Below are 23,641 nucleotides of genomic sequence, written 5' to 3' on the forward strand. Positions count from 1 at the left end.
ACACAACACCGCTCCCGGGTGGGCTCGAACCACCAACCTATTGGTTAACAGCTGAACGCGCTTACCATTGAGCCACGGAAGCTCAGAAATTAAACGGTTGTCAGGTATTGTGGAAAAACTTTGGCTTTCTACGTTACATTTGAGACCCCACAACACCTCTCCAGGGTGGGCTCGAACCACCAACCTTTCGATTAACAGCTGAACGCGCTAACCATTGCGCCACGGAAGCCCAAAAATTAGATGCTCGTCAGATATTGTGTAAAAACCTTGACTTTTTACGTCACATCTTAGACCTCACAACACCGCTCCCGGATGGGCTCGAACCACCAACCTATTGGTTAACAGCCGAACGCGCTAACCATTGCGCCACGGAAGCCCAAAAGTTAAATGCTCGTCAGGTATCGCGTAAAAACCTTGACTTTTTACGTCACATCTGAGACGTCACAACACCGCTCCTGGATGGGCTCGAACCACCAACCTTTCGGTTAACAGCCGAACGCGCTAACCATTGCGCCACGGAAGCCCAAAAATTAAATGGTCGTCAGGTATTGTGGCAAAACTTTGGCTTTCTACGTTACATTTGAGATCCCACACCACCGCTCCCGGGTGGGCTCGAACCACCAACCTATTGGTTAACAGCCGAACGCGCTAACCATTGAGCCACGGAAGCTCAGAAATTAAATGGTTGTCACGTATTGTGGATAAGTTTTGACTTTTTACGCTACATCTGAGACCCCACAACACCTCTTCCGGGTGGGCCTGAACCACCAGCCTTTCGATTAACAGTTGAACGCGCTAATAATTGCGCCACGGAAGCCCAAAAATTAAATGTTCGTCAGGTATTGTGGAAAAACTCTGACATTTTACGTCACATCTGAGACCTCACAACACCGCTCCCGGATGGGCTCGAACCACCAACCTATTGGTTAACAGCCGAACGCGCTAACCATTGAGCCACGGAAGCTCAAAAATTAAATGGTTGTCAGGTATTGTGGAAAACCTTGACTTTTTACGTCACATCTGAGACCTCACAACACCGCTCCCGGATGGGCTCGAACCACCAACCTATTGGTTAACAGCCGAACGCGCTAACCATTGCGCCACGGAAGCCCAAAAGTTAAATGCTCGTCAGGTATTGTGTAAAAACCTTGACTTTTTACGTCACATCTGAGACCTCACGACACCGCACCCGGATGGGCTCGAACCACCAACCTATTGGTTAACAGCCGAACGCGCTAACCATTGAGCCACGGAAGCTCAGAAATTAAATTGTTGTCAGGTATTGTGGAAAAACTTTGGCTTTCTACGTTACATTTGAGACCCCACAACACCTCTCCCGGGTGGGCTCGAACCACCAACCTTTCGATTAACAGCTGAACGCGCAAACCATTGTGCCACGGAAGCCCAAAAATTAAGTGCTCGTCAGGTATTGTTTAAAAACCTTGACTTTTTACGTCACGTCTGAGACCTCACAACACCGCTCCCGGATGGGCTCGAACCACCAACCTATTGGTTAACAGCCGAAAGCGCTAACCATTGCGCCACGGAAGCCCAAAAATTAAATGGTCGTCAGGTATTGTGGAAAAACTTTGGCTTTCTACGTTACATTTGAGATCACACAACACCGCTCCCGGGTGGGCTCGAACCACCAACCTATTGGTTAACAGCTGAACGCGCTAACCATTGAGCCACGGAAGCTCAGAAATTAAACGGTTGTCAGGTATTGTGGAAAAACTTTGGCTTTCTACGTTACATTTGAGACCCCACAACACCTCTCCAGGGTGGGCTCGAACCACCAACCTTTCGATTAACAGCTGAACGCGCTAACCATTGCGCCACGGAAGCCCAAAAATTAGATGCTCGTCAGATATTGTGTAAAAACCTTGACTTTTTACGTCACATCTGAGACCTCACAACACCGCTCCCGGATGGGCTCGAACCACCAACCTATTGGTTAACAGCCGAACGCGCTAACCATTGCGCCACGGAAGCCCAAAAGTTAAATGCTCGTCAGGTATCGCGTAAAAACCTTGACTTTTTACGTCACATCTGAGACGTCACAACACCGCTCCTGGATGGGCTCGAACCACCAACCTTTCGGTTAACAGCCGAACGCGCTAACCATTGCGCCACGGAAGCCCAAAAATTAAATGGTCGTCAGGTATTGTGGCAAAACTTTGGCTTTCTACGTTACATTTGAGATCCCACACCACCGCTCCCGGGTGGGCTCGAACCACCAACCTATTGGTTAACAGCCGAACGCGCTAACCATTGAGCCACGGAAGCTCAGAAATTAAATGGTTGTCACGTATTGTGGATAAGTTTTGACTTTTTACGCTACATCTGAGACCCCACAACACCTCTTCCGGGTGGGCCTGAACCACCAGCCTTTCGATTAACAGTTGAACGCGCTAATAATTGCGCCACGGAAGCCCAAAAATTAAATGTTCGTCAGGTATTGTGGAAAAACTCTGACTTTTTACGTCACATCTGAGACCTCACAACACCGCTCCCGGATGGGCTCTAACCACCAACCTATTGGTTAACAGCCGAACGCGCTAACCATTGAGCCACGAAAGCTCAGAAATTAAATGGTCGTCACGTATTGTGGAAAAACTTTGGCTTTCTACGTTACATTTGAGATCCCACAACACCGCTCCCGGGTGGGCTCGAACCACCAACCTATTGGTTAACAGCCGAACGCGTTAACCACTGCGCCACGGAAGCCCAAAAATTAAATGGTCGTCAGGTATAGTGGAAAAACTTTGGCTTTCTACGTTACGTTTGAGATCCCACAACGCCGCTCCCGGGTGGGCTCGAACCACTAAATTATTTGTTAACTGCTGAACGCGCTAACCATTGCGCCACGGAAGCTCAGAAATTAAATGGTTGTCACGTATTGTGGAAAAGTTTTGACTTTTTACGCTACATCTGAGACCCCACAACACCTCTCCTGGGTGGGCTCGAACCACCAACCTTTCGATTAACAGCTGAACGCGCTAACCATTGCGCCACGGAAGCCCAAAATTTCAATGTTCGTCAGGTATTGTGGAAAAACTCTGACATTTTATGTTACATCTGAGACGTCACAACACCGCTCCCGGGAGGGCTCAAACCACCAGTCTTTTGAATAGCAGCTGAACGCGCTAACCATTGCGCCACGGAAGCCCAAAAATTAAATGGTCGTCCGGTATTGTGGAAAAACTTTGACTTTTTACGTAACATCTGAGACCTCATAGCACCGCTCCCGGGTGTGCTCGAACCACCAACCTTTCTGTTAACAGCCGAACGCGCTAACGATTGCGCCACGGAAGCCCAGAATTTAAATGGTCGTCCGGTATTTTGGAAAAACCTTGACTTTTTACGTCACATCTGAGACGTCACAACACCGCTCCCGGTTGGGCTCGAACCACCAACCTATTGGTTAACAGCCGAACGCGCTAACCATTGAGCCACGAAAGCTCAGAAATTAAACTGTTGTCAGGTATTGTGGAAAAACTTTGGCTTTCTACGTTACATTTGAGACCCCACAACACCTCTCCCGGGTGGGCTCGAACCACCAACCTTTCGATTAACAGCTGAACGCGCTAACCATTGTGCCACGGAAGCCCAAAAGTTAAATGCTTGTTAGGTATTGTGTAAAAACCTTGACTTTTTACGTCACATCTGAGACCTCACTACACCGCTCCCGGATGGGCTCGAACCACCAACCTATTGGTTAACAGCCGAACGCGCTAACCATTGCGACACGGAAGCCCAAAAGTTAAATGCTCGTCAGGTATTATGTAAAAACCTTGGCTTTTTACGTCACATGTGAGACCTCACAACACCGCTCCCGGATGGGGTTGAACCACCAACCTATTGGTTAACAGCCGAACGCGCTAACCATTGAGCCACGGAAGCTCAGAAATTAAATTGTTGTCAGGTATTGTGGAAAAACTTTGGCTTTCTACGTTACATTTGAGACCCCACAACACCTCTCCCGGGTGGGCTCGAACCACCAACCTTTCGATTAACAGCTGAACGCGCTAACCATTGTGCCACGGAAGCCCAAAAGTTAAATGCTCGTTAGGTATTGTGTAAAAACCTTGACTTTTTACGTCACATCTGAGACCTCACTACACCGCTCCCGGATGGGCTCGAACCACCAACCTATTGGTTAACAGCCGAACGCGCTAACCATTGCGACACGGAAGCCCAAAAGTTAAATGCTCGTCAGGTATTATGTAAAAACCTTGGCTGTTTACGTCACATCTGAGACCTCACAACACCGCTCCCGGATGGGGTCGAACCACCAACCTATTGGTTAACAGCCGAACGCGCTAACCATTGAGCCACGGAAGCTCAGAAATTAAATTGTTGTCAGGTATTGTGGAAAAACTTTGGCTTTCTACGTTACATTTGAGACCCCACAACACCTCTCCCGGGTGGGCTCGAACCACCAACCTTTCGATTAACAGCTGAACGCGCTAACCATTGTGCCACGGAAGCCCAAAAATTAAATGCTCGTCAGGTATTGTGTAAAAACCTTGACTTTTTACGTCACATCTGAGACCTCACAACACCGCTCCCGGATGGGCTCGAACCACCAACCTATTGGTTAACAGCCGAACGCACAAACCATTGCGCCACGGAAGCCCAAAAGTTAAATGCTCGTCAGGTATTGTGTAAAAACCTTGACTTTTTACGTCACATCTGAGACCTCACAACACCGCTCCCGGATGGGCTCGAACCACCAACCTATTGGTTAACAGCCGAACGCGCTAACCATTGCGCCACGGAAGCCCAAAAGTTAAATGCTTGTTAGGTATTGTGGAAAAACCTTGACTTTTTACGTCACATCTGAGACCTCACAACACCGCTCCCGGATGGGCTCTAACCACCAACCTATTGGTTAACAGCCGAACGCGCTAACCATTGAGCCACGAAAGCTCAGAAATTAAATGGTCGTCACGTATTGTGGAAAAACTTTGGCTTTCTACGTTACATTTGAGATCCCACAACACCGCTCCCGGATGGGCTCGAACCACACACCTATTCGTTAACAGCCGAACGCGCTAACCTTTGAGCCAAGGAAGCCCAAAAATTTAATGGTCGTCAGGTATTGTAGCAAAACTTTGGCTTTCTACGTTACATTTGAGATCCCACACCACCGCTCCCGGGTGGGCTCGAACCACCAACCTATTGGTTAACAGCTGAACGCGCTAACCATTGAGCCACGGAAGCTCAGAAATTAAATGGTTGTCACGTATTGCAGAAAAGTTTTGACTTTTTACGCTACATCTGAGACCCCACAACACCTCTCTCGGGTGGGCTCGAACCTTCAACCTTTCGATTAACAGCTGAACGCGCTAATCATTGCGCCACGGAAGCCCAAAAATTAAATGGTCGTCAGGTGCTGTGGAAAAAACCTTGACTTTTTACGTCACATCTGAGACGTCACAACACCGCTCCCGGATGGGCTCGAACCACACACCTATTCGTTAACAGCCGAACGCGCTAACCTTTGAGCCAAGGAAGCCCAAAAATTTAATGGTCGTCAGGTATTGTGGCAAAACTTTGGCTTTCTACGTTACATTTGAGATCCCACACCACCGGTCCCGGGTGGGCTCGAACCACCAACCTATTGGTTAACAGCCGAACGCGCTAACCATTGAGCCACGGAAGCTCAGAAATTAAATGGTTGTCACGTATTGTGGATAGGTTTTGACTTTTTACACTACATCTGAGACCCCACAACACCTCTTCCGGGTGGGCTTGAACCGCCAGCCTTTCGATTAACAGTTGAACGCGCTAATAACTGCGCCACGGAAGCCCAAAAATTAAATGATCGTCAGGTATTGTGGAAAAACTCTGACATTTTACGTTACATCTGAGACGTCACAACACCGCTCCAGGATGGGCTCGAACCACCAACCTTTCGGTTAACAGCTGAACGCGCTGACCATTGCGCCACGGAAGCCCAAAAATTAAATGGTCGTCAGGTATTGTGGAAAAATTTTGGCTTTCAACGTTACATTTGAGATCCCAAAATACCGCTCCCGGGTGGGCTCGAACCACCAACCGATTGGTTAACAGCCGAATTCGCTAACCATTGAGCCACGGAAGCTCAGAATTTAAGTGGTTGTCACATATTGTGGAAAAGTTTTGACATTTTACGTTACATCTGAGACGTCACAACACCGCTCCCGGATGGGCTCGAACCACCAACCTTTCGGTTAACAGCCGAACGCGCTAACCATTGCGCCACGGAAGACCAAAAATTAAATGGTCGTCAGGTGTTGTGGAAAAAACCTTGACTTTTTACGTCACATCTGAGACGTCACAAAACCGCTCCCGGATGGGCTCGAACCACACACCTATTGGTTTACAGCCGAACGCGCTAACCTTTGAGCCACGGAAGCTCAGAAATTAAATGGTTGTCAGGTATTGTGGATAAGTTATGACTTTTTACGTTACATGTGTGACCCTACAACACCGCTCCCGGATGGGCTCGAACCACCAACCTTTCGGTTAACAGCCGAACGCACAAACCATTGCGCCACGGAAGCCCAAAAGTTAAATGCTCGTCAGGTATTGTGTAAAAACCTTGACTTTTTACGTCACATCTGAGACCTCACAACACCGCTCCCGGATGGGCTCGAACCACCAACCTATTGGTTAACAGCCGAACGCGCTAACCATTGCGCCACGGATGCCCAAAAGTTAAATGCTCGTCAGGTATTGTGTAAAAACCTTGACTTTTTACGTCACATCTGAGACCTCACGACACCGCTCCCGGATGGGCTCGAACCACCAACCTATTGGTTAACAGCCGAACGCGCTAACCATTGAGCCACGGAAGCTCAGAAATTAAATTGTTGTCAGGTATTGTGGAAAAACTTTGGCTTTCTACGTTACATTTGAGACCCCACAACACCTCTCCCGGGTGGGCTCGAACCACCAACCTTTCGATTAACAGCTGAACGCGCAAACCATTGTGCCACGGAACCCCAAAAATTAAATGCTCGTCAGGTATTGTGTAAAAACCTTGACTTTTTACGTCACGTCTGAGACCTCACAACACCGCTCCCGGATGGGCTCGAACCACCAACCTATTGGTTAACAGCCGAACGCGCTAACCATTGCGCCACGGAAGCCCAAAAATTAAACGGTTGTCAGGTATTGTGGAAAAACTTTGGCTTTCTACGTTACATTTGAGACCCCACAACACCTCTCCAGGGTGGGCTCGAACCACCAACCTTTCGATTAACAGCTGAACGCGCTAACCATTGCGCCACGGAAGCCCAAAAATTAGATACTCGTCAGATATTGTGTAAAAACCTTGACTTTTTACGTCACATCTGAGACCTCACAACACCGCTCCCGGATGGGCTCGAACCACCAACCTATTGGTTAACAGCCGAACGCGCTAAAATTAAATGGTCGTCACGTATTGTGGAAAAACTTTGGCTTTCTACGTTACATTTGAGATCCCACAACACCGCTCCCGGGTGGGCTCGAACCACCAACCTATTGGTTAACAGCCGAACGCGTTAACCATTGCGCCACGGAAGCCCAAAAATTAAATGGTCGTCAGGTATTGTGTAAAAAATGGTTAGCCGAACGCGCTAACCATTGCGCCACGGAAGCCCAAAAGTTAAATGCTCGTCAGGTATTGTGTAAAAACCTTGACTTTTTACGTCACATCTGAGACCTCACGACACCGCTCCCGGATGGGCTCGAACCACCAACCTATTGGTTAACAGCCGAACGCGCTAACCATTGAGCCACGGAAGCTCAGAAATTAAATTGTTGTCAGGTATTGTGGAAAAACTTTGGCTTTCTACGTTACATTTGAGACCCCACAACACCTCTCCCGGGTGGGCTCGAACCACCAACCTTTCGATTAACAGCTGAACGCGCAAACCATTGTGCCACGGAAGCCCAAAAATTAAATGCTCGTCAGGTATTGTGTAAAAACCTTGACTTTTTACGTCACGTCTGAGACCTCACAACACCGCTCCCGGATGGGCTCGAACCACCAACCTATTGGTTAACAGCCGAACGCGCTAACCATTGCGCCACGGAAGCCCAAAAATTAAACGGTTGTCAGGTATTGTGGAAAAACTTTGGCTTTCTACGTTACATTTGAGACCCCACAACACCTCTCCAGGGTGGGCTCGAACCACCAACCTTTCGATTAACAGCTGAACGCGCTAACCATTGCGCCACGGAAGCCCAAAAATTAGATACTTGTCAGATATTGTGTAAAAACCTTGACTTTTTACGTCACATCTGAGACGTCACAACACCGCTCCTGGATGGGCTCGAACCACCAACCTTTCGGTTAACAGCCGAACGCGCTAACCATTGCGCCACGGAAGCCCAAAAATTAAATGGTCGTCACGTATTGTGGAAAAACTTTGGCTTTCTACGTTACATTTGAGATCCCACAACACCGCTCCCGGGTGGGCTCGAACCACCAACCTATTGGTTAACAGCCGAACGCGTTAACCATTGCGCCACGGAAGCCCAAAAATTAAATGGTCGTCAGGTATTGTGGAAAAACTTTGGCTTTCTACGTTACGTTTGAGATCCCACAACGCCGCTCCCGGGTGGGCTCGAACCACTAAATTATTTGTTAACTGCTGAACGCGCTAACCATTGCGCCACGGAAGCTCAGAAATTAAATGGTTGTCACGTATTGTGGAAAAACTTTGACTTTTTACGTAACATCTGAGACCTCATAGCACCGCTCCCGGGTGTGCTCGAACCACCAACCTTTCTGTTAACAGCCGAACGCGCTAACGATTGCGCCACGGAAGCCCAGAATTTAAATGGTCGTCCGGTATTTTGGAAAAACCTTGACTTTTTACGTCACATCTGAGACGTCACAACACCGCTCCCGGATGGGCTCGAACCACCAACCTATTGGTTAACAGCCGAACGCGCTAACCATTGAGCCACGGAAGCTCAGCAATTAAACTGTTGTCAGGTATTGTGGAAAAACTTTGGCTTTCTACGTTACATTTGAGACCCCACAACACCTCTCCCGGGTGGGCTCGAACCACCAACCTTTCGATTAACAGCTGAACGCGCTAACCATTGTGCCACGGAAGCCCAAAAGTTAAATGCTCGTTAGGTATTGTGTAAAAACCTTGACTTTTTACGTCACATCTGAGACCTCACTACACCGCTCCCGGATGGGCTCGAACCACCAACCTATTGGTTAACAGCCGAACGCGCTAACCATTGCGACACGGAAGCCCAAAAGTTAAATGCTCGTCAGGTATTATGTAAAAACCTTGGCTTTTTACGTCACATCTGAGACCTCACAACACCGCTCCCGGATGGGGTCGAACCACCAACCTATTGGTTAACAGCCGAACGCGCTAACCATTGAGCCACGGAAGCTCAGAAATTAAATTGTTGTCAGGTATTGTGGAAAAACTTTGGCTTTCTACGTTACATTTGAGACCCCACAACACCTCTCCCGGGTGGGCTCGAACCACCAACCTTTCGATTAACAGCTGAACGCGCTAACCATTGTGCCACGGAAGCCCAAAAATTAAATGCTCGTCAGGTATTGTGTAAAAACCTTGACTTTTTACGTCACATCTGAGACCTCACAACACCGCTCCCGGATGGGCTCGAACCACCAACCTATTGGTTAACAGCCGAACGCACAAACCATTGCGCCACGGAAGCCCAAAAGTTAAATGCTCGTCAGGTATTGTGTAAAAACCTTGACTTTTTACGTCACATCTGAGACCTCACAACACCGCTTCCGGATGGGCTCGAACCACCAACCTATTGGTTAACAGCCGAACGCGCTAACCATTGCGCCACGGAAGCCCAAAAGTTAAATGCTTGTTAGGTATTGTGGAAAAACCTTGACTTTTTACGTCACATCTGAGACCTCACAACACCGCTCCCGGATGGGCTCTAACCACCAACCTATTGGTTAACAGCCGAACGCGCTAACCATTGAGCCACGAAAGCTCAGAAATTAAATGGTCGTCACGTATTGTGGAAAAACTCTGACATTTTACGTCACTTCTGAGACCTCACAACACCGCTCCCGGATGGGCTCGAACCACCACCCTATTGGTTAAAAGCTGAACGCGCTAACCATTCAGCCACGGAAGCTCAGAAATTAAATGGTTGTCACGTATTGTGGAAAAACTTTGGCTTTCTACGTTACATTTGAGATCCCACAACACCGCTCCCGGGTGGGCTCGAACCACCAACCTATTTGTTAACAGCCGAACGCGTTAACCATTGCGCCACGGAAGCCCAAAAATTAAATGGTCGTCAGGTATTGTGGAAAAACTTTGGCTTTCTACGTTACGTTTGAGATCCCACAACGCCGCTCCCGGGTGGGCTCGAACCACTAACCTATTTGTTAACTGCTGAACGCGCTAACCATTGCGCCACGGAAGCCCAAAAATTAAATGCTCGTCAGGTATTGTGTAAAAACCTTGACTTTTTACGTCACTTCTGAGACCTCACAACACCGCTCCCGGATGGGCTCGAACCACCAACCTATTGGTTAACAGCCGAACGCGCTAACCATTGAGCCACGAAAGCTCAGAAATTAAATGGTTGTCAGGTGTTGTGGATAAGTTATGACTTATTACGTTACATCTGAGACCCTACAACACCTCTCTCGGTTGGGCTCGAACCACCAACCTTTCGGTTAACAGCCGAACGCGCTAACCATTGCGCCAAGGAAGCCCAAAATATAAATGGTCGTCAGGTATTGTGGAAAAACTTTGTCTTTCTACGTTACATTTGAGATCCCACAACACCGCTCCCGGGTGGGCTCGAACCACCACCCTATTGGTTAAAAGCTGAACGCGCTAACCATTCAGCCACGGAAGCTCAGAAATTAAATGGTTGTCACGTATTGTGGAAAAACTTTGGCTTTCTACGTTACATTTGAGATCCCACAACACCGCTCCCGGGTGGGCTCGAACCACCAACCTATTTGTTAACAGCCGAACGCGTTAACCATTGCGCCACGGAAGCCCAAAAATTAAATGGTCGTCAGGTATTGTGGAAAAACTTTGGCTTTCTACGTTACGTTTGAGATCCCACAACGCCGCTCCCGGGTGGGCTCGAACCACTAACCTATTTGTTAACTGCTGAACGCGCTAACCATTGCGCCACGGAAGCCCAAAAATTAAATGCTCGTCAGGTATTGTGGAAAAACTCTGACATTTTACGTTATATCTGAGACCTCACAACACCGCTCCCGGATGGGCTCGAACCACCAACCTATTGGTTAACAGCCGAACGCGCTAACCATTGAGCCACGGAAGCTCAGAGATTAAATGGTTGTCATGTGTTGTGGATAAGTTATGACTTATGACGTTACATCTGAGACCCTACAACACCTCTCTCGGTTGGGCTCGAACCACCAACCTTTCGGTTAACAGCCGAACGCGCTAACCATTGCGCCAAGGAAGCCCAAAATATAAATGGTCGTCAGGTATTGTGGAAAAACTTTGTCTTTCTACGTTACATTTGAGATCCCACAACACAGCTCCCGGGTGGGCTCGAACCACCACCCTATTGGTTAAAAGCTGAACGCGCTAACCATTCAGCCACGGAAGCTCAGAGATTAAATGGTTGTCAGGTGTTGTGGATAAGTTATGACTTATGACGTTACATCTGAGACCCTACAACACCTCTCTCGGTTGGGCTCGAACCACCAACCTTTCGGTTAACAGCCGAACGCGCTAACCATTGCGCCAAGGAAGCCCAAAATATAAATGGTCGTCAGGTATTGTGGAAAAACTTTGTCTTTCTACGTTACATTTGAGATCCCACAACACAGCTCCCGGGTGGGCTCGAACCACCACCCTATTGGTTAAAAGCTGAACGCGCTAACCATTCAGCCACGGAAGCTCAGAAATTAAATGGTTGTCACGTATTGTGGAAAAACTTTGGCTTTCTACGTTACATTTGAGATCCCACAACACCTCTCCCGGGTGGGCTCGAACCACCAACCTTTCGATTAACAGCTGAACGCGCAAACCATTGTGCCACGGAAGCCCAAAAATTAAATGCTCGTCAGGTATTGTGTAAAAACCTTGACTTTTTACGTCACGTCTGAGACCTCACAACACCGCTCCCGGATGGGCTCGAACCACCAACCTATTGGTTAACAGCCGAACGCGCTAACCATTGCGCCACGGAAGCCCAAAAATTAAACGGTTGTCAGGTATTGTGGAAAAACTTTGGCTTTCTACGTTACATTTGAGACCCCACAACACCTCTCCAGGGTGGGCTCGAACCACCAACCTTTCGATTAACAGCTGAACGCGCTAACCATTGCGCCACGGAAGCCCAAAAATTAGATACTTGTCAGATATTGTGTAAAAACCTTGACTTTTTACGTCACATCTGAGACGTCACAACACCGCTCCTGGATGGGCTCGAACCACCAACCTTTCGGTTAACAGCCGAACGCGCTAACCATTGCGCCACGGAAGCCCAAAAATTAAATGGTCGTCACGTATTGTGGAAAAACTTTGGCTTTCTACGTTACATTTGAGATCCCACAACACCGCTCCCGGGTGGGCTCGAACCACCAACCTATTGGTTAACAGCCGAACGCGTTAACCATTGCGCCACGGAAGCCCAAAAATTAAATGGTCGTCAGGTATTGTGGAAAAACTTTGGCTTTCTACGTTACGTTTGAGATCCCACAACCCCGCTCCCGGGTGGGCTCGAACCACTAAATTATTTGTTAACTGCTGAACGCGCTAACCATTGCGCCACGGAAGCTCAGAAATTAAATGGTTGTCACGTATTGTGGAAAAACTTTGACTTTTTACGTAACATCTGAGACCTCATAGCACCGCTCCCGGGTGTGCTCGAACCACCAACCTTTCTGTTAACAGCCGAACGCGCTAACGATTGCGCCACGGAAGCCCAGAATTTAAATGGTCGTCCGGTATTTTGGAAAAACCTTGACTTTTTACGTCACATCTGAGACGTCACAACACCGCTCCCGGATGGGCTCGAACCACCAACCTATTGGTTAACAGCCGAACGCGCTAACCATTGAGCCACGGAAGCTCAGAAATTAAACTGTTGTCAGGTATTGTGGAAAAACTTTGGCTTTCTACGTTACATTTGAGACCCCACAACACCTCTCCCGGGTGGGCTCGAACCACCAACCTTTCGATTAACAGCTGAACGCGCTAACCATTGTGCCACGGAAGCCCAAAAGTTAAATGCTCGTTAGGTATTGTGTAAAAACCTTGACTTTTTACGTCACATCTGAGACCTCACTACACCGCTCCCGGATGGGCTCGAACCACCAACCTATTGGTTAACAGCCGAACGCGCTAACCATTGCGACACGGAAGCCCAAAAGTTAAATGCTCGTCAGGTATTATGTAAAAACCTTGGCTTTTTACGTCACATCTGAGACCTCACAACACCGCTCCCGGATGGGGTCGAACCACCAACCTATTGGTTAACAGCCGAACGCGCTAACCATTGAGCCACGGAAGCTCAGAAATTAAATTGTTGTCAGGTATTGTGGAAAAACTTTGGCTTTCTACGTTACATTTGAGACCCCACAACACCTCTCCCGGGTGGGCTCGAACCACCAACCTTTCGATTAACAGCTGAACGCGCTAACCATTGTGCCACGGAAGCCCAAAAATTAAATGCTCGTCAGGTATTGTGTAAAAACCTTGACTTTTTACGTCACATCTGAGACCTCACAACACCGCTCCCGGATGGGCTCGAACCACCAACCTATTGGTTAACAGCCGAACGCACAAACCATTGCGCCACGGAAGCCCAAAAGTTAAATGCTCGTCAGGTATTGTGTAAAAACCTTGACTTTTTACGTCACATCTGAGACCTCACAACACCGCTTCCGGATGGGCTCGAACCACCAACCTATTGGTTAACAGCCGAACGCGCTAACCATTGCGCCACGGAAGCCCAAAAGTTAAATGCTTGTTAGGTATTGTGGAAAAACCTTGACTTTTTACGTCACATCTGAGACCTCACAACACCGCTCCCGGATGGGCTCTAACCACCAACCTATTGGTTAACAGCCGAACGCGCTAACCATTGAGCCACGAAAGCTCAGAAATTAAATGGTCGTCACGTATTGTGGAAAAACTCTGACATTTTACGTCACTTCTGAGACCTCACAACACCGCTCCCGGATGGGCTCGAACCACCACCCTATTGGTTAACAGCCGAACGCGCTAACCATTGAGCCACGGAAGCCCAAAAGTTAAATACTCGTCAGGTATTGTGTAAAAACCTTGACTTCTTACGTCACATCTGAGACCTCACGACACCGCTCCCGGATGGGCTCGAACCACCAACCTATTGGTTAACAGCCGAACGCGCTAACCATTGTGCCACGGAAGCCCAAAAGTTTAATGCTCGTCAGGTATTGTGTAAAAACCTTGACTTTTTACGTCACATCTGAGACCTCACAACACCGCTCCCGGATGGGCTCGAACCACCAACCTATTGCTTAACAGCCGAACGCGCTAACCATTGCGCCACGGAAGCCCAAAAGTTAAATACTCGTCAGGTATTGTTTAAAAACCTTGACTATTTACGTCACATCTGAGACCTCACAACACCGCTCCCGGATGGGCTCGAACTACCAACCTATTGGTTAACAGCCGAACGCGCTAACCATTGAGCCACGGAAGCTCAGAAATTAAATGGTTGTCAGGTGTTGTGGAAAAACTTTGGCTTTCTACGTTACATTTGAGACCCCACAACACCTCTCCCGGGTGGGCTCGAACCACCAACCTTTCGATTAACAGCTGAGCGCGCTAACCATTGCGCCACGGAATCCCAAAAATTAAATGCTCGTCAGGTATTGTGTAAAAACCTTGACTTTTTACGTCACATCTGAGACCTCACAACACCGCTCCCGGATGGGCTCGAACCACCAACCTATTGGTTAACAGCCGAACGCGCTAACCATTGCGCCACGGAAGCCCAAAAATTAAATGGTCGTCAGGTATTGTGGAACAATTTTGGCTTTCTACGTTACATTTGAGATCACACAACACCGCTCCCGGGTGGGCTCGAACCACCAACCTATTGGTTAACAGCCGAACGCGCTAACCATTGCGCCAAGGAAGCCCAAAATTTAAATGCTCGTCAGGTATTGTGAAAAAACCTTGACTTTTTACGTCACATCTGAGACCTCACAACACCGCTCCCGGATGGGCTCGAACCACCAACCTATTGCTTAACAGCCGAACGCGCTAACCATTGCGCCACGGAAGCCCAAAAGTTAAATACTCGTCAGGTATTGTGTAAAAACCTTGACTTCTTACGTCACATCTGAGACCTCACAACACCGCTCCCGGATGCGCTCGAACCACCAACCTATTGGTTAACAGCCGAACGCGCTAACCATTGCGCCACGGAAGCCCAAAAGTTAAATGCTCGTCAGGTATTGTGTAAAAACCTTGACTATTTACGTCACATCTGAGACCTCACAACACCGCTCCCGGATGGGCTCGAACTACCAACCTATTGGTTAACAGCCGAACGCGCTAACCATTGAGCCACGGAAGCTCAGAAATTAAATGGTTGTCAGGTGTTGTGGAAAAACTTTGGCTTTCTACGTTACATTTGAGACCCCACAACACCTCTCCCGGGTGGGCTCGAACCACCAACCTTTCGATTAACAGCTGAACGCGCTAACCATTGCGCCACGGAATCCCAAAAATTAAATGCTCGTCAGGTATTGTGTAAAAACCTTGACTTTTTACGTCACATCTGAGACCTCACAAAACCGCTACCGGATGGGCTCGAACCACCAACCTACTGGTTAACAGCCGAACGCGCTAACCATTGCGCCACGGAAGCCCAAAAGTTAAATACTCGTCAGGTATTGTGTAAAAACCTTGACTTCTTACGTCACATCTGAGACCTCACAACACCGCTCCCGGATGGGCTCGAACCACCAACCTATTGGTTAACAGCCGAACGCGCTAAACATTGCGCCACGGAAGCCCAAATGTTAAATGCTCGTCAGGTATTGTGTAAAAACCTTGACTTTTTACGTCACATCTGAGACCTCACAACACCGCTCCCGGATGGGCTCGAACCACCAACCTATTGGTTAACAGCCGAACGCGCTAACCATTGCGCCACGGAAGCCCAAAAGTTAAATGCTCGTCAGGTATTGTGTAAAAACCTTGATTTTTTACGTCAAATCTGAGACCTCACAACACCGCTCCCTGATGGGGTCGAACCACCAACCTATTGGTTAACAGCCGAACGCGCTAACCATTGCGCCACGGAAGCCCAAAAATTAAATGGTCGTCATTTATTGTGCAAAAACTTTGGCTTTCTACGTTACATTTGAGATCCCACATCACCGCTCCCGGGTGGGCTCGAACCACCAACCTATTGGTTAACAGCCGAACGCGCTAACCATTGAGCCACGGAAGCTCAGAAATTAAATGGTTGTCAGGTATTGTGGAAAAACTTTGACTTTTTACGTCACATCTGAGACCTCACAACACCGCTCCCGGATGGGCTCGAACCACCAACCTTTCGGTTAACAGCCGAACGCGCTAACCATTGCGCCACGGACGCCCAAAAAAAATGGTCGTCAGGTATTGTGGAAAAACTTTGGCTTTCTACGTTACATTTGAGATCACACAACACCGCTCCCTGGTGGGCTCGAACCACCAACCTATTGGTTAACAGCCGAACGCGCTAACCATTGCGCCACGGAAGCCCAAAAATTAAATGGTCGTCAGGTATTGTGGAAAAACTTTGGCTTTCTACGTTACATTTGAGATCACATAACACCGCTCCCGGGTGGGCTCGAACCACCAACCTATTGGTAACAGCTGATCGCGCTAACCATTGCGCCACGGAAGCCCAAAAATTAAATGCTCGTCAGGTATTGTGGAAAAACTCTGACATTTTACGTTACATCTGAGACGTCACAACACCGCTCCCGGGAGGGCTCGAACCACCAACCTTTCGGTTAACAGCTGAACGCGCTGACCATTGCGCCACTGAAGCCCAAAAATTAAATTTTCGTCAGGTATTGAGGTAAAACTTTGACTTTTTACTTCACATCCTAGACCTCACAACACCGCTCCCGGATGGGCTCCAACCAACAAACTTTCGATTGACAGCCGAACGCGCTAACCATTGAGCCACGGAAGCTCTGAAATTAAATGGTTGTCACGTATTGTGGAAAAGTTTTGACTTTTTACGCTACATCTGAGACCCCACAACACCTCTACCGGGTGGGCTCGAACCACCAACCTTTCGATTAACAGCTGAACGCGCTAACCATTGCGCCACGGAAGTCCAAAAATTAAATGTTCGTCAGGTATTGTGGAAAAACTCTGACATTTTACGTTACATCTGAGACATCACAACACCGCTCCCGGATGGGCTAGAACCTCCAACCTATTGGTTAACAGCCGAACGCGCTAACCATTGAGCCACGGAAGCTCAGAAATTAAATGGTTGTCAGGTATTGTTGAAAATTACGACTTTTCACGCTTCATCTGAGACCTCACAACACCTCTCACGGGTGGGCTCGAATACCAACCTTTCGATTAACAGCTGAACGCGCTAACCATTGCGCCACGGAAGCCCAAAAATTAAATGCTCGTCAGGTATTGTGGAAAAACTCTGACATTTTACGTTACATCTGAGACGTCACAACACCGCTCCCGGGAGGGCTCGAACCACCAACCTTTCGGTTAACAGCTGAACGCGCTGACCATTGCGCCACTGAAGCCCAAAAACTAAATTTTCGTCAGGTATTGAGGTAAAACCTTGTCTTTTTACTTCACATCTGAGACCTCACAACACCGCTCCTGGATGGGCTCGAACCACCAACCTTTCGGTTAACAGCCGAACGCGCTAACCATTCGCCACGGACGCCCAAAAATTAAATGGTCGTCAGGTATTGTGGAAAAACTTTGGCTATTTACGTTACATTTGAGATCCAAAAACACCGCTCCCGGGTGGGCTCGAACCACCAACCTATTGGTTAACAGCCGAACGCGCTAACCATTGAGCCACGGAAGATCAGAAATTAAATGGTTGTCACGTATTGTGGAAAAGTTTTGACTTTTAACGCTACATCTGAGACCCCACAACACCTCTTCCGGTGGGCTCGAACCACCAACCTTTCGATTAAGTGCTCGACGCGCTAATTATTGCGCCACGGAAGGCCAAAAATTAAATGTTCGTCAGGTATTGTGGAAAAACTCTGACATTTTACGTAACATCTGGGACGTCACAACACCGCTCCCGGATGGGCTCGAACCACCAACCTTTCGGTTAACAGCCGAACGCGCTAGCCATTGCGCCACGGACGCCCAAAAATTAAATGGTTGTCAGGTTTTGTTGAAAAGTTACGACTTTTCACGCTACATCTGAGACCCCACAAAACCTCTCTTTTGGGCTCGAACCACCAACCTTTCGGTTAACAGCTGAACGCGCTAACCATTGCGCCACGGAAGCCCAAAAATTAAATGGTCGTCAGGTATTGTGGAAAAACTTTGGCTATTTACGTTACATTTGAGATCCAAAAACACCGCTCCCGGGTGGGCTCGAACCACCAAGCTAATGGTTAACAGCCGAACGCGCTAACCATTGAGCCACGAAAGATCAGAAAATAAATGGTTATCACGTATTATGGAAAAAGTTTGACTTTTCACGCTACATCTGAGACCTCACAACACCTCTCCCGGGTGGGCTCGAACCACCAACCTTTCCATAAACAGCTGAACGCGCTAACCATTGCGCCACGGAAGCCCAAAAAATAAATGCTCGTCAGGTATTGAGGTAAAACTTTAACTTTTTACTTCACATCCGAGACCTCACAACACCGCTCCCGGATGGGCTCGAACCACCAACCTTTCGATTAACAGCCGAACGCGCTAACCATTGAGCCACGGAAGCTCAGAAATTGAATGGTTGTCACGTATTGTGGAAAAGTTTTGACTTTTTACGCTACATCTGAGACCCCACATCACCTCTTCCGGGTGGGCTCGAACCACCAACCTTTCGATTAACAGCTGAACGCGCTAACCATTGCGCCACGGAAGCCCAAAAATTAAATGTTCGTCAGGTATTGTGGAAAAACTCTGACATTTTACGTTACATCTGAGACATCACAACACCGCTCCCGGATGGGCTAGAACCACCAACCTATTGGTTAACAGCCGAACGCGCTAACCATTGAGCCACGGAAGCTCAGAAATTAAATGGTTGTCAGGTATTGTTGAAAAGTTACGACTTTTCACGCTACATCTGAGACCCCACAAAACCTCTCTCGTTTGGGCTCGAACCACCAACCTTTCGGTTAACAGCTGAACGCGCTGACCATTGCGCCACTGAAGCCCAAAAATTAAATTTTCGTCAGGTATTGAGGTAAAACTTTGACTTTTTACTTCACATCTGAGGCCTCACAACACCGCTCCCGGATGGGCTCGAACCACCAACCTTTCGGTTAACAGCCGAATGCGCTAACCATTCGCCACGGACGCCCAAAAATTAAATGGTCGTCAGGTATTGTGGAAAAATTTTGGCTATTTACGTTACATTTGAGATCCAAAAACACCGCTCCCGGATGGGCTCGAACCACCAACCTATTGGTTAACAGCCGAACGCGCTAACCATTGAGCCACGAAAGATCAGAAAATAAATGGTTATCACGTATTATGGAAAAAGTTTGACTTTTCACGCTACATCTGAGACCTCACAACACCGCTCCCGGATGGGCTCGAACCACCAACCTTTCGATTAACAGCCGAACGCGCTAACCATTGAGCCACGGAAGCTCAGAAATTGAACGGTTGTCACGTATTGTGGAAAAGTTTTGACTTTTTACGCTACATCTGAGACCCCACATCACCTCTTCCGGGTGGGCTCGAACCACCAACCTTTCGATTAACAGCTGAACGCGCTAACCATTGCGCCACGGAAGCCCAAAAATTAAATGTTCGTCAGGTATTGTGGAAAAACTCTGACATTTTACGTTACATCTGAGACATCACAACACCGCTCCCGGATGGGCTAGAACCACCAACCTATTGGTTAACAGCCGAACGCGCTAACCATTGAGCCACGGAAGCTCAGAAGTTAAATGGTTGTCAGGTATTGTTGAAAAGTTACGACTTTTCACGCTACATCTGAGACCCCACAAAACCTCTCTCGTTTGGGCTCGAACCACCAACCTTTCGGTTAACAGCTGAACGCGCTGACCATTGCGCCACTGAAGCCCAAAAATTAAATTTTCGTCAGGTATTGAGGTAAAACTTTGACTTTTTACTTCACATCTGAGGCCTCACAACACCGCTCCCGGATGGGCTCGAACCACCAACCTTTCGGTTAACAGCCGAATGCGCTAACCATTGAGCCACGAAAGCTCAGAAAATAAATGGTTGTCACGTATTGTGGAAAAGTTTTGACTTTTTACGCTACATATGAGACCCAACAACACCTCTCCCGGGTGGGCTCGAACCACCAAACTTTCGATTAACAGCTGAACGCGCTAACCATTGCGCCACGCAAGCCCAACAATTAAATGTTCGTCAGGTATTGTGGAAAAACTCTGACATTTTACGTTACATCTGAGACGTCACAACACTTCTCCCGGATAGGCTCGAACCACCAACCAATTGGTTAACAGCCGAACGCGCTAACCATTGAGCCACAGAAGCTCAGAAATTAAATGGTTGTTAGGTTTTGTGGATAAGTTATGACTTTTTACGTTACATCTTAGACCCTACAACACCTCTCCCAGGTGGGCTCGAACCACCATCCTTTCGGTTAACAGCCGAACGCGCTAACCATTGCGCCAAGGAAGCCCAAAAATTAAATGGTTGTCACGTATTGTGGAAAAGTTTTGACTTTTAACGCTACATCTGAGACCCCACAACACCTCTTACGGGTGGGCTCGAGCCACCAACCTTTCGATTAAGAGCTGGACGCGCTAATTACTGCGCCACGGAAGCCCAAAAATTAAATGTTCGTCAGGTATTGTGGAAAAACTCTGACATTTTACGTAACATCTGAGACGTCACAACACCGCTCCCGGATGGGCTCGAACCACCAACCTTTCGGTTAACAGCCGAACGCGCTAGCCATTGCGCCACGGATGCCCAAAAATTAAATGGTTGTCAGGTATTTTTGAAAAGTTACGACTTTTCACGCTTCATCTGAGACCCCACAAATCCTCTCTCGTTTGGGCTCGAACCACCAACCTTTCGGTTAACAGCTGAACGCACTAACCATTGCGCCACGGAAGCCCAAAAATTAAATGGTCGTCAGGTATTGTAGAAAAACTTTGGCTATTTACGTTACATTTGAGATCCAAAAACACCGCTCCCGGGTGGGCTCGAACCACCAAGCTATTGGTTAACAGCCTAACGCGCTAACCATTGAGCCACGAAAGATCAGAAAATAAATGGTTATCACGTATTATGGAAAAATTTTGACTTTTCACGCTACATCTGAGACCTAACAACACCTCTCCCGGGTGGGCTCGAACCACCAACCTTTCGGTTAACAGCCGAATGCGCTAACCATTCGCCACGGACGCCCAAAAATTAAATGGTCGTCAGGTATTGTGGAAAAATTTTGGCTATTTACGTTACATTTGAGATCCAAAAACACCGCTCCCGGGTGGGCTCGAACCACCAACCTATTGGTTAACAGCCGAACGCGCTAACCATTGAGCCACGAAAGATCAGAAAATAAATGGTTATCACGTATTATGGAAAAAGTTTGACTTTTCACGCTACATCTGAGACCTCACAACACCGCTCCCGGATGGGCTCGAACCACCAACCTTTCGATTAACAGCCGAACGCGCTAACCATTGAGCCACGGAAGCTCAGAAATTGAATGGTTGTCACGTATTGTGGAAAAGTTTTGACTTTTTACGCTACATCTGAGACCCCACATCACCTCTTCCGGGTGGGCTCGAACCACCAACCTTTCGATTAACAGCTGAACGCGCTAACCATTGCGCCACGGAAGCCCAAAAATTAAATGTTCGTCAGGTATTGTGGAAAAACTCTGACATTTTACGTTACATCTGAGACATCACAACACCGCTCCCGGATGGGCTAGAACCACCAACCTATTGGTTAACAGCCGAACGCGCTAACCATTGAGCCACGGAAGCTCAGAAGTTAAATGGTTGTCAGGTATTGTTGAAAAGTTACGACTTTTCACGCTACATCTGAGACCCCACAAAACCTCTCTCGTTTGGGCTCGAACCACCAACCTTTCGGTTAACAGCTGAACGCGCTGACCATTGCGCCACTGAAGCCCAAAAATTAAATTTTCGTCAGGTATTGAGGTAAAACTTTGACTTTTTACTTCACATCTGAGGCCTCACAACACCGCTCCCGGATGGGCTCGAACCACCAACCTTTCGGTTAACAGCCGAATGCGCTAACCATTGAGCCACGAAAGCTCAGAAAATAAATGGTTGTCACGTATTGTGGAAAAGTTTTGACTTTTTACGCTACATATGAGACCCAACAACACCTCTCCCGGGTGGGCTCGAACCACCAAACTTTCGATTAACAGCTGAACGCGCTAACCATTGCGCCACGCAAGCCCAACAATTAAATGTTCGTCAGGTATTGTGGAAAAACTCTGACATTTTACGTTACATCTGAGACGTCACAACACTTCTCCCGGATAGGCTCGAACCACCAACCAATTGGTTAACAGCCGAACGCGCTAACCATTGAGCCACAGAAGCTCAGAAATTAAATGGTTGTTAGGATTTGTGGATAAGTTATGACTTTTTACGTTACATCTTAGACCCTACAACACCTCTCCCAGGTGGGCTCGAACCACCATCCTTTCGGTTAACAGCCGAACGCGCTAACCATTGCGCCAAGGAAGCCCAAAAATTAAATGGTTGTCACGTATTGTGGAAAAGTTTTGACTTTTAACGCTACATCTGAGACCCCACAACACCTCTTCCGGGTGGGCTCAAACCACCAACCTTTCGATTAAGAGCTGGACGCGCTAATTACTGCGCCACGGAAGCCCAAAAATTAAATGTTCGTCAGGTATTGTGGAAAAACTCTGACATTTTACGTAACATCTGAGACGTCACAACACCGCTCCCGGATGGGCTCGAACCACCAACCTTTCGGTTAACAGCCGAACGCGCTAGCCATTGCGCCACGGACGCCCACAAATTAAATGGTTGTCAGGTATTGTTGAAAAGTTACGACTTTTCACGCTACATCTGAGACCCCACAAATCCTCTCTCGTTTGGGCTCGAACCACCAACCTTTCGGTTAACAGCTGAACGCACTAACCATTGCGCCACGGAAGCCCAAAAATTAAATGGTCGTCAGGTATTGTAGAAAAACTTTGGCTATTTACGTTACATTTGAGATCCAAAAACACCGCTCCCGGGTGGGCTCGAACCACCAAGCTATTGGTTAACAGCCGAACGCGCTAACCATTGAGCCACGAAAGACCAGAAAATAAATGGTTATCACGTATTATGGAAAAAGTTTGACTTTTCACGCTACATCTGAGACCTCACAACACCTCTCCCGGGTGGGCTCGAACCACCAACCTTTCGATTAACAGCTGAACGCGCTAACCATTGCGCCACGGA

The sequence above is a fragment of the Phalangium opilio genome, unplaced genomic scaffold (genome assembly GCF_054372755.1).
Source record: "Phalangium opilio isolate 3A_F unplaced genomic scaffold, DU_Popi_V2 ptg000019l_1, whole genome shotgun sequence".
Lineage (NCBI taxonomy): Eukaryota > Metazoa > Arthropoda > Arachnida > Opiliones > Phalangiidae > Phalangium > Phalangium opilio.